This window comes from Camellia sinensis, chromosome 6 (genome assembly GCF_055761805.1).
Source record: "Camellia sinensis isolate YWXY chromosome 6, ASM5576180v1, whole genome shotgun sequence".
Taxonomy (NCBI): Eukaryota; Viridiplantae; Streptophyta; class Magnoliopsida; order Ericales; family Theaceae; genus Camellia; species Camellia sinensis.
Window position 1 is genome coordinate 144,468,881 of NC_138966.1, and position 13,227 is coordinate 144,482,107.

Genomic DNA, 13,227 nt, shown 5'->3' on the forward strand with positions numbered 1-13,227 from the left:
TTTGTGAGTTGTGCCTTATGCCTTGTTTATGAGCCAATACGTATGCATGCTTGTCTAAGATTTTGGGCCACAATTTCATCATGTTTTGGCCTTTATTTTGGCATGGTTGAGCTCTGTCCAGAGCTGGTTTGGTTGTTTAGGCTATGTATTGCATGCTTCTTGTGTAGTGCCCTTTATTAGCCTTGTGCTTTAGGCCTTCTAGCATGCCTTATTTGTGATGTTTATGTGATATGGCATCATTTAACATATAATTTCAAAACATATAGCCTTATCATACTCTCATGTATATCACTCTTCGATTGTGTTTAAGAGTTGTGTCTCATGACTTGTTGATGAGCCAATGCATGAACATCATTTTCTTGCCTTTCATGCCATCATTCCAGAGCATTTTGGCCGTTGTTTTGGCATGCATGAGGTCTATTTAGGGCTGGTTTGGTCCATTGAGCATTGTATTGCATGGTCCTTGTGTTGGGTCCTTCACTAGTTTCAATGCTTAAGGACCCTAACATGCTATACTTGTGTTATTTGCATGTTATGCCATCATTTGGCATATGATTTCAGTGCTTGTACCTCTGTCATGCTCCCATATATGTCACTCTTTCAATGTGTTTGAAAGTTAAGCTTTGCGCCTTGCTTGCGAGCCAACGAGTGAGCATGCATTTCTTGCTTTTTGTGCCTAAGTTTTAATGTGCTTTGGCCACTGTTTTGGAGTATCTTAGGTCTGTCCATAGTTGGTTTGACCATTTGAGATTGATAATGCATGCCTCATGTGTAATGTTCTTCATTTACTTTAGTGCTCTTGGCCCTTTAACATGTCTTGCATGCATTGCCTACATGATAGAGTCTTGTGCGTGCCACTTTAGCATTGAAAGATGAGCATGTTGTTTGCATTGCATTGTGTTTGGAACGGACGTTAATCCAAACACGAGGAATGTGGCACGTTTCATACTCAAAGTGATAAAACGTGTTGCATTTTTTGGTCGCCAACCCTCTTGATCATGCATGATAGAGATGGAGGCTCTTATGTGTTGTTTGTGCATTCACTAACATTGTGCGAGTTTGGCTCTTTGGCCATCATGTATTGAGATGCGTGATTAGTGGCTTGAGAGCTGAGTACTATGCTCCTTTGAGCTTGAGAAATGATAAGGAAAGTAGTTGCACACACATTTCCTTGCAAATGCATTTTTGTGCCTTTGTTGATTTCTGTTGCAGCAAAGTTGAGATTCTGGAAAGGGAAGTGGCCGGCCGGCCACTTGCAACAAAATTTTCCAAAATGCTCCTGTTTTGGGGCAGATGCAACCTAGAGGTGTATTTGATGTTCTGAGATCACCGTGAGTGCAAGCAGAGACAACTTATGGCAAGGCAATGCATTTTCCAGGCGAAGCAAACCGAGCATGCATGTCTCCCTCCCCTCGAGGCCATTTTAACTACTTTGCTTAACTAGTTAATTTGCTGATTTTATAATTAATTAGTTAATGTATTTAGCTGATTTATTTCATCTTTGTAATATTCTAATTAGCTTAATATAACTAGTTTCGATTTGGTTTGTAATTAATTAGCTTATCCTAGTTGATTAGTTGATTTGTAATAAGTAACTTAGCTTAGCTCTTATTTATTCGGACCCTCCGTCGAGAGGGCAAATGTTGTAATAAGTGTGCATGTGTGTGTGAATGTCTTCCAACCCCACGTCTTTCTCCCTTTTATTTACCCACTTTTGATGATTAGTTTTAGGGCACGTTTTGATTAGCATACCTTATGTTTTGCATGCGTGCATCATTCATTTGTGTAAACACCCCATTTTTTACTGTCCTCAAGACTTGGACGTCACCGGTGGAACACTCGGTGATCATCCATGTTCGTGTTCGTTTTGAGTTCCCGGAGGCCTTGGTTGGGCGCCTTGCCTCAGGATCTCTCAACTTGCTCGTCTTGCATTTGGTTTTGCACCAAATACTTGTGCTTTTGCTTTGAGGGGTAGGGAATGGCTTGTTGGCCATCCCCACACCCCATCGGCCTTCCCTTTGCATCACCGGCCATTAATTGCTGCCACCGGCCATGGTTTCTTAATACCAATGGCCGGTCGGCACTCTATATGACCGGCCGGCCATCTGTTTGGCCGATGACCTTCTTTTCTGGCCGGTAGCACTTTTTTACCTTTTTCAGGCATGGTGCATACCAGCTGTGCCAGCTGGAATGCACTAAACCTGCCCCGGGGCATATATGTGGCTGTTTTGCCCTTTTTGCCCCCTTTTGGTCAAAGCTTCTTGAGGAAGCTAGACCCTTTGTCAAAGCTTCCTCAAGAAGCTTGGCTAGCTGTCCTAGCTTCCTCAAGAAGCCTTGACCTCCTTGCCCCCTTTGCCCCTTTTTACTTAGCTTCTTTGAGAAGCTTAGAACCATTTCCTTTGCCTATATAAGGACCTCTCCTCTTCCATTGTTGGGGGTTAGGAAAAAACAAAAAATAACACAGAGCTTATACCTATATTCTGATATATATATCCTCTCTCTCTCTCTATATTTCCCCCTCTCTCCTCCCTTGTGTGTGTTTTGTGGCCTAAAAGTGTATTTTTACCTTATTTTTGCACTAACACACACACCATCACACCTTACTCCGACCTTGAGGGACTTGGAGGGTTTGTTCTTGAGCTTTTGGGCTGATTTTGATCAAAAGAAGAGGGCTGCATTTGCTGTTCATCAAGGGTTCTTCAAGGGTAACTACTTTATTTTAGTTTCCCCAATCTTGCATTGGCTTTTGACCTATCTTGCATGTTGATTTAAGCTTTGTGTATAACTGAAAAAAGTCTTGTATTTTCATGCTCAAAATTCTTCATTAAGGTTGTTTTGGTGTTTGGGGTCGACCTCCCCCTCTTAGGCCTCTTTTAGCCTCTTTTTATGCTCTTTCAGCAAGCTTTGTTTACCTTGGTGTGTTGGCCTTCTCACCACTGAAATCTAATGGATTTTCAGTGGTGAGGAAGGGGTTCTAAGGTCTTGCATAGGGGAGGGACACCCCTCTCCCTTGGTCTCTCATTTTTGCATATTCTTGGCTCATAAGGGTAGCATGCATGATCAGGTGTTTTTGGTTCCATTTCAGAGGTTTTTGTATGTTGTTAGGTCATAATATACCTCTGTTTTTGGTTGAATTAGTGGTCTCTTACATGCTTAATATACTTGCTTTGTATTCCCTTATTTTTACCTAGAAATGCATAATGACATTTGACCACCATGCTCCCATATTTTGGTTTTACTTTGTGAAGTTCTTGGCCATGTTTCATCATGCTTAAGGTCTGTTGACCACTGATTTGGTCATGTTTGACATGTTTGATATAGTTGCTATGCATTTTGATTTGTGAGCCTTAAGGGTGTGAGTCCCTAGCATGCATTGGTTAGGCTATTTTAACGATTTGGAATCATTTAACATGCCATTTCAGTCCCTATACCATGCTTACATGTCTACATTTATCAGCTCTTTCATGCCTTGAAATGTTGACCTTCCATGTCTCGGGATAGGTCATTGTGCATGGCCATGTGTTTGAGGCTTTGGGATGCCATGTGTGTGGGTTTTGAGGCTCATTCTCACATGCTATGGCACTGATTTTTGTTGGTCTAATGTCCATGTTTGTCTTTCTTTAGGCATGCTTGAGTTGGCTTTTGTACCTTAGTCTTGGACTCGTTGATTGGCATGTTTGTCTTACATGATTGGCACCACTATCTTGGCACCTTTGGCCACTGTTTTTGGGGCGGGCTGAGGTCCCCCTCTTTGTGGTCTAAATCCGCCTTTGCATGAGCATGTTACATTACATTATAAGCATGCTTGCATTGTATCCTACTTACATGTTTGCTTAATGTTGAGCTATCTCATATACTTGTAGCACATTTGGCATGATTTGTGCCTTAGCTTCATTTGCATGCTTGATCCATGTTTGTATACTTGCATTGCATTGTTTAGCTTGGGGTGTCAAGCCAAACTTGAGGGGTGAGAAGTGTTTATACTTCAAGTGATGCAACATCTCTCAACCCTCGGTCGTCGAGGCCCTTGACTCTAACATGATGGGGTCTTGGTATTCATTTGTGTGTTGCATGCATTTTCATTGAATGGCAAGCTTGACTTCTTAGGCCATCATGCCTAATTGATGGCCCGAGGATCGAGGGTCATGCCCCCTTGAGTCCATGGCATGATAGGGAGTGTGACCATGCTTACATTTGCTTGAAATTCCATGCCATACACTGCCTGCCCTCTGCTGCTGTCAACTGCAGGTTCTGCGGCAAGTTTTAGCCGGTCGGCTAAATACAGTGCCGGCCGGCTATTTATTTTTGGCCGATAGACAAAAAGGTAGCCGGTAACCACACCCTTCGGCCGGTGATGTTCCTACTTGACCGGCGACATTCCCCAATCTCCAAAGAGCGTATCCTTGGACTTTGACAGTCCTAAGAGGAGCAGGGCAGTGTCAACAGAGGCAACAGTGCTATGGCAGCAAATTTCCGGGCAAGACGAGTCAAACATGCATCATCCACGCATCCCAAGGCAGGGCTGCGGCCACCTTCTTTCTGCATTTATTTTGTTAATTAATTAGAAGTTTTTGTAATAATTAATTTAGTATTATCTATTCGGACTGTAATATTTATTCGGACCCTCCGAGCGAGGGCAATTGTGTAATAAGTGTGCGTGAGTGTGTGTATGTCTTCCAACCCCACGTCTTTCTTCCCTTTTATTTACCCGCTTATGATGGTAGACTAGGGCACATTTAAATTAGCATACCTTATGCTATGCATGCGTGCATTCATACATTTGTCTTGCATGCACCGGGCTCGGCGCATCATTCTAACTACATTTGTATTTCAATTCCAAATTGAATACGTGTTAGTTGTAGCATTTCACATGTCATTGTAGATTAGCCGAGCCTATCTTAGTTGCATTTTGCATGTGTTGCATTAGCCATCTTAACATGAACTAGGATCATGCATATGATTACTAACTAGTTTCTGTTTTAGCTTGGAGTACTCGGTAAGCATTTATGCTTTAGCATACCGCATGCGTGTGAGTGTTGCCATAACAACATGATTACCATGAGGCTAGCTGCTTATGTGATATAACTGCTTGAATGCCTGTGGATGGAGGTTGAATTATCTAAATTGGAATAATGCATTAAAACTGTGAGTTTTAAGCCCACTAGATAGTGGCAAAACCATCTTTTCTAAAAGCCCACTCGAGGGTGGTAAAACCTGCATTTTAGCCTACTTGCGAGTAGCAAACCATCTTCAAAATGAACATGTAATGTTTTGTTCCAATTTAAGCGATTTGGTCTATACTTGTTTGCTGCGCACATAACATAGTAATTCTAGGATAATAAATGGAATAAGAACACATAACGTTTTCAAAACTGGATATCATGGTTAGTAGAGGTCGATCTTCGGATCGGGCGAGAGGGGGTGCTCATAGCTGACCTTCCCCAATCATACCCAAGCTCCCGAACCAAGGCAACTTTGGTGATGACGGACACGTGACCTTTGGCACCGAGTCAGGGTTTCCTAAATTTTTCAAAATAAAATATTTAGTGGCGACTCTGTATCTGGCAAAGCAGTCCATGTTTGGCATTTCTTTTTCAAAAAATCTGTTTCTCAAAACGATTTGCTGGATTTGGACTCTTTGGTTCAGATTAAGAACCGTGACACAAATTGAGTCCGAACTGTAGCACGAAGGCCTCACGCGGGCACGTCTACAATTTGTCTTGCATGCACCAGGCTTGGCGCATCACTCAAACTGCATTGTATTTCAATACGCTTTCTTGAATACGTGTTTCAAAGCATGTTATCAAATGTTGCATTCACATGCCATTCTAGATAGCCGAGCCTATTTCAGTTGCATTTTTGCATGTGTTACATTAGGCATTTAACATAGCTAGGATCATACATTGATTTCTAACTAGTTTTCTGTTTTGGCTCGGAGTACACTGTAAGTGTTTATGCTTTAGCATCATTGCATAAGTCACCAAGGCTGCTTCGAAGAGAGGCACACATTTTCATTTTTTCCTTTCTCTTTTCTCTATAATGTTTATAATGCCTTGTTCATCAACTTTATGGCTTTCTTTTTTAATGCAGGAGCTTCACAAGTAGAATCTCCTTAAAGAGTTCATGCTTTGAATGTCCTTAAAGGCAAGCAACAACAACAGAGAAAAATAAGACTTTTGCTTGATCCTGAAGAGGAAACAACTAAAACTCACTTGAAAGATGAAGAAACAAAAAAAGAGAAAGAGATACCATTGAAAAGAAGGAAGAAAACGACAGTTTCTCCTTCTGATCTTATTGGGGACTCTACTCATGAAACAGTTGCCAAAACAGTGGAAGAGGAGCACTTCAAAGAAATCATTGTATTTCAGAGGTCTAAGAAAATGAGACAGCAGCAAGTACTAAGGGATGAAGCTGCTGCTGCTAATGCACTCCAAAAAGAAGCTGCAATGAGGCAACAAACTGCTGAACATTATGTCCTTCGCTGCTCTCTGACCATTGCTACCACTTCTGAAACTGGTAATTTCCTTTTATGTCTCTAGTAATTTCCCTTCCCAAGTTTTCAATAATAAAACTTAACATTGCTTCATATTTCTTATTTTGCAGCAACAGCTATTCTACCTCCTCCTTCGATAAGGATTTCGTCAGTCTTATCTAAAGTTGAAAGACCATTAGAAGCACCCTCGAAAAAGAGGAAGAAAATTGACACTAAAGTGCCTTTAAGTGTAGAGCCCATCCAGACAATACTTTCACATCCTAGTTCTACACTTTTCATACCTTTTTTGAGGGAAAGCATTCCTATATCTTTTTCCTTTGGCTTAACTCCATATCTTCCTCATCTAACCTTTACCTCAGCCTAATTTTCTCTCCCTATAATCCTGGCTGCTCCTTCCCCACCTGAGGAGATCCCAGTTATCACTTCATCTTCAGTGATAGCTAATACTCCTAGAGAAGATACTAGTAGCTCACCAATTCTTTGTCCACCATCACTACCCAGCTCCAATCCTTCTTTTCTTGACTTACTGGTGGCCAGGACTATAGACACTGCAAGGGACACTTTATCCTCCGTTCCTATCCATATGCAGCCATCTCTTCCTTCCACTAGAGACCTTTCTACACCTCCAATGTTAGTGGAAGAGATGGACGTTTTTTAAGCTAGGCTGGCTAGCCTTTTTGACATACCTTCTACCATTCCATCAGCCAGTAATGAAACTGAGCCATTGGTTTTGGCTAACTCTTTCTTAGAAATTTTTTAGAGCTCTTCAACCATCAGTAGAGCTTCTTTACCTCCACTGGACTCGGGCACCTGTTTGGAATTGCTGACATCATTGTCAAGGATTCCATTCATAGGCTTATAAAGACCTATCATCAAGAATGGTTTCCTCCAGTGTTGTAAGGTCATTGAGCAATCCAATATGGCTATTTCAAGTCACTTGTCTCAGGCAGCAACTAGCATAGATTTTTACGTCAACATTTGTCATATTGCCAAAGCTACAAAGGAGAAGCTATCAAAAGACAAAGAATTTATTTCTCATATACATGCTGAGGTGTCTGAATTGAAAAGACAACATTCCTCTGCTTCTCAATTTCGAACCCAGCTCTTAGAGAAGAAGGCTTAATTAGAAAAAGAGTTATCAGTAGTTAATCTAGCCTTGGATCGAACTGCTACAAAGTTGCAGATCACCAATTAAGGGTTGGCTGATCGAAGTAAGACATGGCTACAACCATTCAGTTGTTCCCATCCCTTAGGAGTAGAGAATCAATTATAAGGAAACAACTGAAACGTTGTACTGATTTTTGGGCCAACTTATGGCTACATATATTCAATTCTATATGAAATGAAATCCTTATTTATTGTTCAAGTGTTTTGATGCTTCTTGTTTAGCATTTTATAGACTCCTTGTGTTTCCCATACAGTTGGATAATAAGGTTTCAAATACTTGCCGTAAATTTTTTTAGGATGTACATATCCATTCAGATTTCTCAAATGGTATGCTCCCACAGGCAAGACTCTATGAATTTGATATGGACATTCCCAATTAGGTGACCATTTACCAAACTTATGGCTCTTAATTCCTAGTGGAAGTGTTATCTCCCATACTAAATTACCTTCATCAAAACTAATGTGCTTAACCTTCTTATTGTAGCTCTTGGCTGCCCTTTTCTTTTGGAACAGAATATTGTTTAATGCAAGAATTCGAGCTTCATCTATACTCTCTAACTCCAAAAACATGCTTTGATGGTATTGCATAGAAGTTAACTGGTCCTGGCATTTCACCCTCAAAAACTTAATGTTAACTTCAACAAGCAACACTGCATCATGTCCATACACTAAAGCATAAGGAATTACTCCTGTACGTGATCTTGGAGAAGTCCTATGAGCCCATAATACATGCAACGGCAAATTATGCCAATCCCTAAGATTGTCTTCCACAACTCTTTGTATTCCTTTTTTTAAGGACTTGTTGGATGATTCTACTTAACCATTTGCTTGTGCATAATAAGGGGTGGAATTAACAAAACTAATTCAAAATTTTGTTGTGAAAGACTTTACCGTCTTTCCATCAAATACAGTCTCATTATCTATAGTTATGGTCTGTGGGATGCCAAATATGTGGATCAGATATCTTTAATAAATCCAATAACCTCAATTTGATCCACAACTTTATATGGTTTAGCTTCAACCCACTTAGTGAAGTAATTTGTAGCCACTAAGATGAAATAATGGTGCTTCGAAGAGGGTGGATGTATTTTCCCTATCATATCCATAGTCCAACCTCTAAATGGCTAAGGCTTCACAACTGCATGTAAATCAATTATTGGTACATGTCTTATCATGCCATGTTTTTGGCATGCTTGACAACCTCTAGGATACTCTATACAATCTTTAAGGATGGTTGGCCAATAAGAGGAATGCCTTCGAAGCCACCATCTCATCTTCACACCAGGCTAAGGGGCACCACAAATGCCTTCATGAACTTCAGCCATGGCTATCAATGCTTCCTTCGGCCCTAGACATTCCAATAACAATCCATGTGCTCCCCTTTTGTAAAGAGCATTACCATACACTATGTATTGCATAGATTGTAATTTGATCTTTCTACTGGCTTTCAAAGATGGGCTAATTAGGTACTGCATTATTGGATATCTCCAATCTTGATCTTGTAAGTCATTATGATTGACTTCTAACACCACATTCCTTTTAGCTAAAGGTGGTATTAATTTTTGATATGTTCCTTGACTTATGTTCGATTGAGTGTCATCCCTTCTTTTGAAATTCAAAGCTTTTTGAACTACATCATTGGTTTTGTTATTCATGAACCTTGGGATATAAATCACATTTGCTATCTGAAACTGAGAAAGCAAATGTAATGCAACAACATAGTATGGTAACATGCTTGCACTTTGACATTTGAAAAGTCCTTTCATTTGGTTGACCACCAATTGAGAATCTCCAAATATATCAACTGCATGAGCTTGTAATCTAATTAGTATTTCCAGTCCCATTATTAAAGTTTCATATTTAGCTTGATTATTGGAACAAGTAGTTTCATCCACTCTGAAACCATGTGTGATTTCTATCCCCCTGTGGTGACTTAATTATGACACCAATTCCAATTAGACCATTGGCCTTTGACCCGTCGAACCACATCTTCCATGGCTCAACATTAATCATACCAAGATCCATTATCTTTTGGCTTTCTGTTTGACATGGATGATCTGCCAAAAAGTTAGCCAAAACTTGTCATTTTACAGCCTTTTGGGGGACATATTCTAGATGAAATTCTAACAAGACTAATATCTATTTGCCAATTCTTCCTCTCAACATTGGTCTAGATAACATATACTTAACCAAGTCTGTGGTCGCAATTACTGAGACAATATTAGGCAAAAGATAATATCTTAATTTCATTGCTGCAAAGTATAATGTAAGGTACAGCTTTTCAACAGCTGAGTATTTACATTCATAAGAATTTAAAAACCTACTAAGGTAATAAACTGCTTGCTCCTTGCCTTCTTCATTGTCCTGGGTTAGGAAAGCTCCTAATGAATCCTTTGCTGCAGCAATGTATAACTTTAAAGGCTTGTCACTCTTTGGCGGCATCGGCACTGGAGGCTTGGCCAAGTAAGCTTTAATTCCTTTGAAAGCAGTTTGATGCTCTGCTGTCCACACAAACTCCTCTTCATCTTTCAACTTCAATAAAGAAGAAAATACTTTAGTTTTCCCTACAGTGTTAGAAATAAATCTTCGAAGAAAATTAACCTGACCAAGAAACTTTTGTACCTCTTTCTTACTTGATGGAGGCTTGGCCTCAATGATGGCTTTGGTTTTATTTTGATCAATCTATATTCCCTTCTTGTGTACCACATGGCCCAAGAAGTTTTCAACTGATACACCAAAAGCACATTTGAGAGAATTAAGCTTCAATTTGAACTTTCTCATTCTTTCGAAAGCTGCCTCCAAGTGAACCAAGTGTTCCTCCATGGACTGGGATTTTACTACAATATCATCAATGTAACACTCTAAATGTCCTCCAATGAGATCATGAAAGATAGTGTTCATTGCCCTTTGATATGTGGCCCCAACATTTTTCAGACCAAATGACATTTTAACCCATTCGAAGGTGCCAAGGTTCCCAGGACATCTGAATGCTGTCTTATGGACATCCTCCTCTACAATGCATATTTGGTTGTAACCAGAATGTCTGCCCATCATAGACAAAATCTTGCCTTGCTGAACTATCCACCAATAAGTCTACTATAGGTATATGATACTCATCTTTTAGGGTTGCTAAGTCAAGTTTCAAAAATTGATGCATACCCTCATTTTACCATTCTTTTTAACCATAGGCACAATATTGGACAGCCATTCAACATATCTTGTTGTTCTAATAAAGCCTGCCTTAAGGAGCCTAAGAATTTCCTTCTTGACCTTCCGAACCACTTCAAGACTCATCCTTCTTGGCTTCTACTTGTATAGCTTAAAATTAGATTTCAAAGGGAGCCTATGTTCTACTAATGATCTGTCCAATCCAGGCAGTTCATTGTAAGACCAAACAAAGCAATCCTTATATTGTTTTAAGACAACCAATAATTAGCTTCTATCACAAGGACTTAACCAAGCACTGATATAAATGGGTTGCTGTGCAGAACCTTTCCCTAAATTAACTTGTTCCAAGGGGTCTTGTTATTGAGCACTCACTAATGCTTCTCGTTTGATTTCTTCTAACCTCGAAGAAACTTATTTGCTTTGTTTTGCGCCCACTTTCTCTGGTTCAACATCTTTGCCTTCTTCCTCATAGACAAAATCTGTCCATAAGGCTTCTTCCTCCTATATTTCCTGGACTTTTGTTTCGATGTCCAATGCACAATATTCATCAAAGGTCAAAGACCTGACCTGTTGTTGCTCCTGCTTACAGCCAACTACCATGGTTTCTTTCTCTTGTTCTTGAACCTTCTAAACTATCAATTTTATGTCCAATATCAAAAACTTAACCAAAGCCAAGGGTCTGGCTTCTTAGGTTTCACCTTCTTGCCTACAACTAAGCATCATTATCATCTTTGATGACGAATTCTTCATCAGCACTCTCCTACACTGAGTGCTTCAGATGTGCTACTTCCTCATCAACCGTCACTTCGGCTAAACCATTAGGTTTTCTTAATATACTGAGTGGTGTCACTCCTTCAATATACAACTTGGCCTCTGCACAGTCAGCACAAGTGATAAAAGGTTGAGGGTCTACATTGATCTCCTTTGTCTCTCCATTTCATAAGGCCATCATTATCTTCTAATGTAGAGAGGAAGACACATATTTGTTGGTGTGTATCCAATCCCTGCAAAGTAAAGCATTATACTTGGCATTACTATCTATAACAAAGAATGTCGTCATGCAATCTCCAGTTCCCACACTTAGGTTGATGGGCAAGATACCCTAAGCCATCTGTTTATCCCTAGCGAAGCGAGCAATGGTTGTGCTGGTTTGGATTAATCTAGGGTTTCTTTTTCCCAGTTTCTTCAAAGAAGACTTCAAAAACAGGTTCACTGCTGCCCCATTATCCACCAATACCCTGTTCATTTGTATCCCATTGAAAAAAGCCTTGATATACAAGGGCTTGACATGTTGTGTCATGGATGTTGTAGGATACTCAAAAGGATATGAGAGATTAATACTCACTTCTTCACTTTTATCTTCAGTTTCCACTGGTGTGGCCACTTCAGACTCATCTTGAACCATGCTAATCTGTGAATCTTCACAAGAAACTAGAATAGGGTCAATCTCCTAACCTTCTTGGTTTCTAACTTCAGCCTGGAACTCTTGTGGCAATATATACACCATATTTACTGACACTAGGAAATGAGCCAAACTGAACTGCTGGCTGCACTTGTTTCTTTTCCAGGCTAACTTATTCAGTTATTTCAGAAGCATCTTCCATGCTGCACTCTGGTACTTCAGTACTAGTGACTTCCTTCAAATGGTCTGCTCCTATTGGTTTTCCAATCAAAAATGTCTGTTCAGCCATGAAGGCTTCAAACATCTCATCCACAGCCATTTCTTTCCTTTGGCCTAGTTCAATTTCTCCTTCTGTCTCACTATCACTTTCCATCAAGGCCTTTTTAAGACCTGCTAAGCTGGATCTTTTACTGGCTTTTAGTTCAGTGTGAACTTTAGCCAACTGCTCTTTGCTAACACTTCTTTTGTTCTGATGAGCCAATTTTGGACTAGAATCTAGTTTTGGACTATCTTTTCCCTCTAACTGGCCTTTTGACTGGGCCAATGACGAACTTTCTCCACTTTCCTTCAGATCCTTTTGGTATTGAGTGTACCTTCACTGGATCTTCCTCTTTTGAGACCTGGAGATTACTAGAACCATATTTAGTTCCTTTGTTTTTCGGTGCTTTAGTAACACCCAATTATTTGGAGCTACCAATGGAGGTTTAATCATTCTACCCTAGTCTCCAAAGACATTTCTCTGGGCAGGCATTTCCTTAGGCTTGTTCTGCATGACAAACTAATCTAGAACCCCAGGTACCCATGAAGTCACTAGTTCAATTGCTGAACTAGCTCTTTCTGCCTTCGAAGCCAGCTTCGAAGCTGTCTGTGGAGGCCACTGCTTGGCCTTGGTCCTCTGTTTTGAACCTAATTCAGGCCTTCTATCAGGGTAGTTACCTTCCATCTTGTTTAAGGCTGATCTTGGAGGCCAATCTTTGGCTCTGATTCCATAACTTGA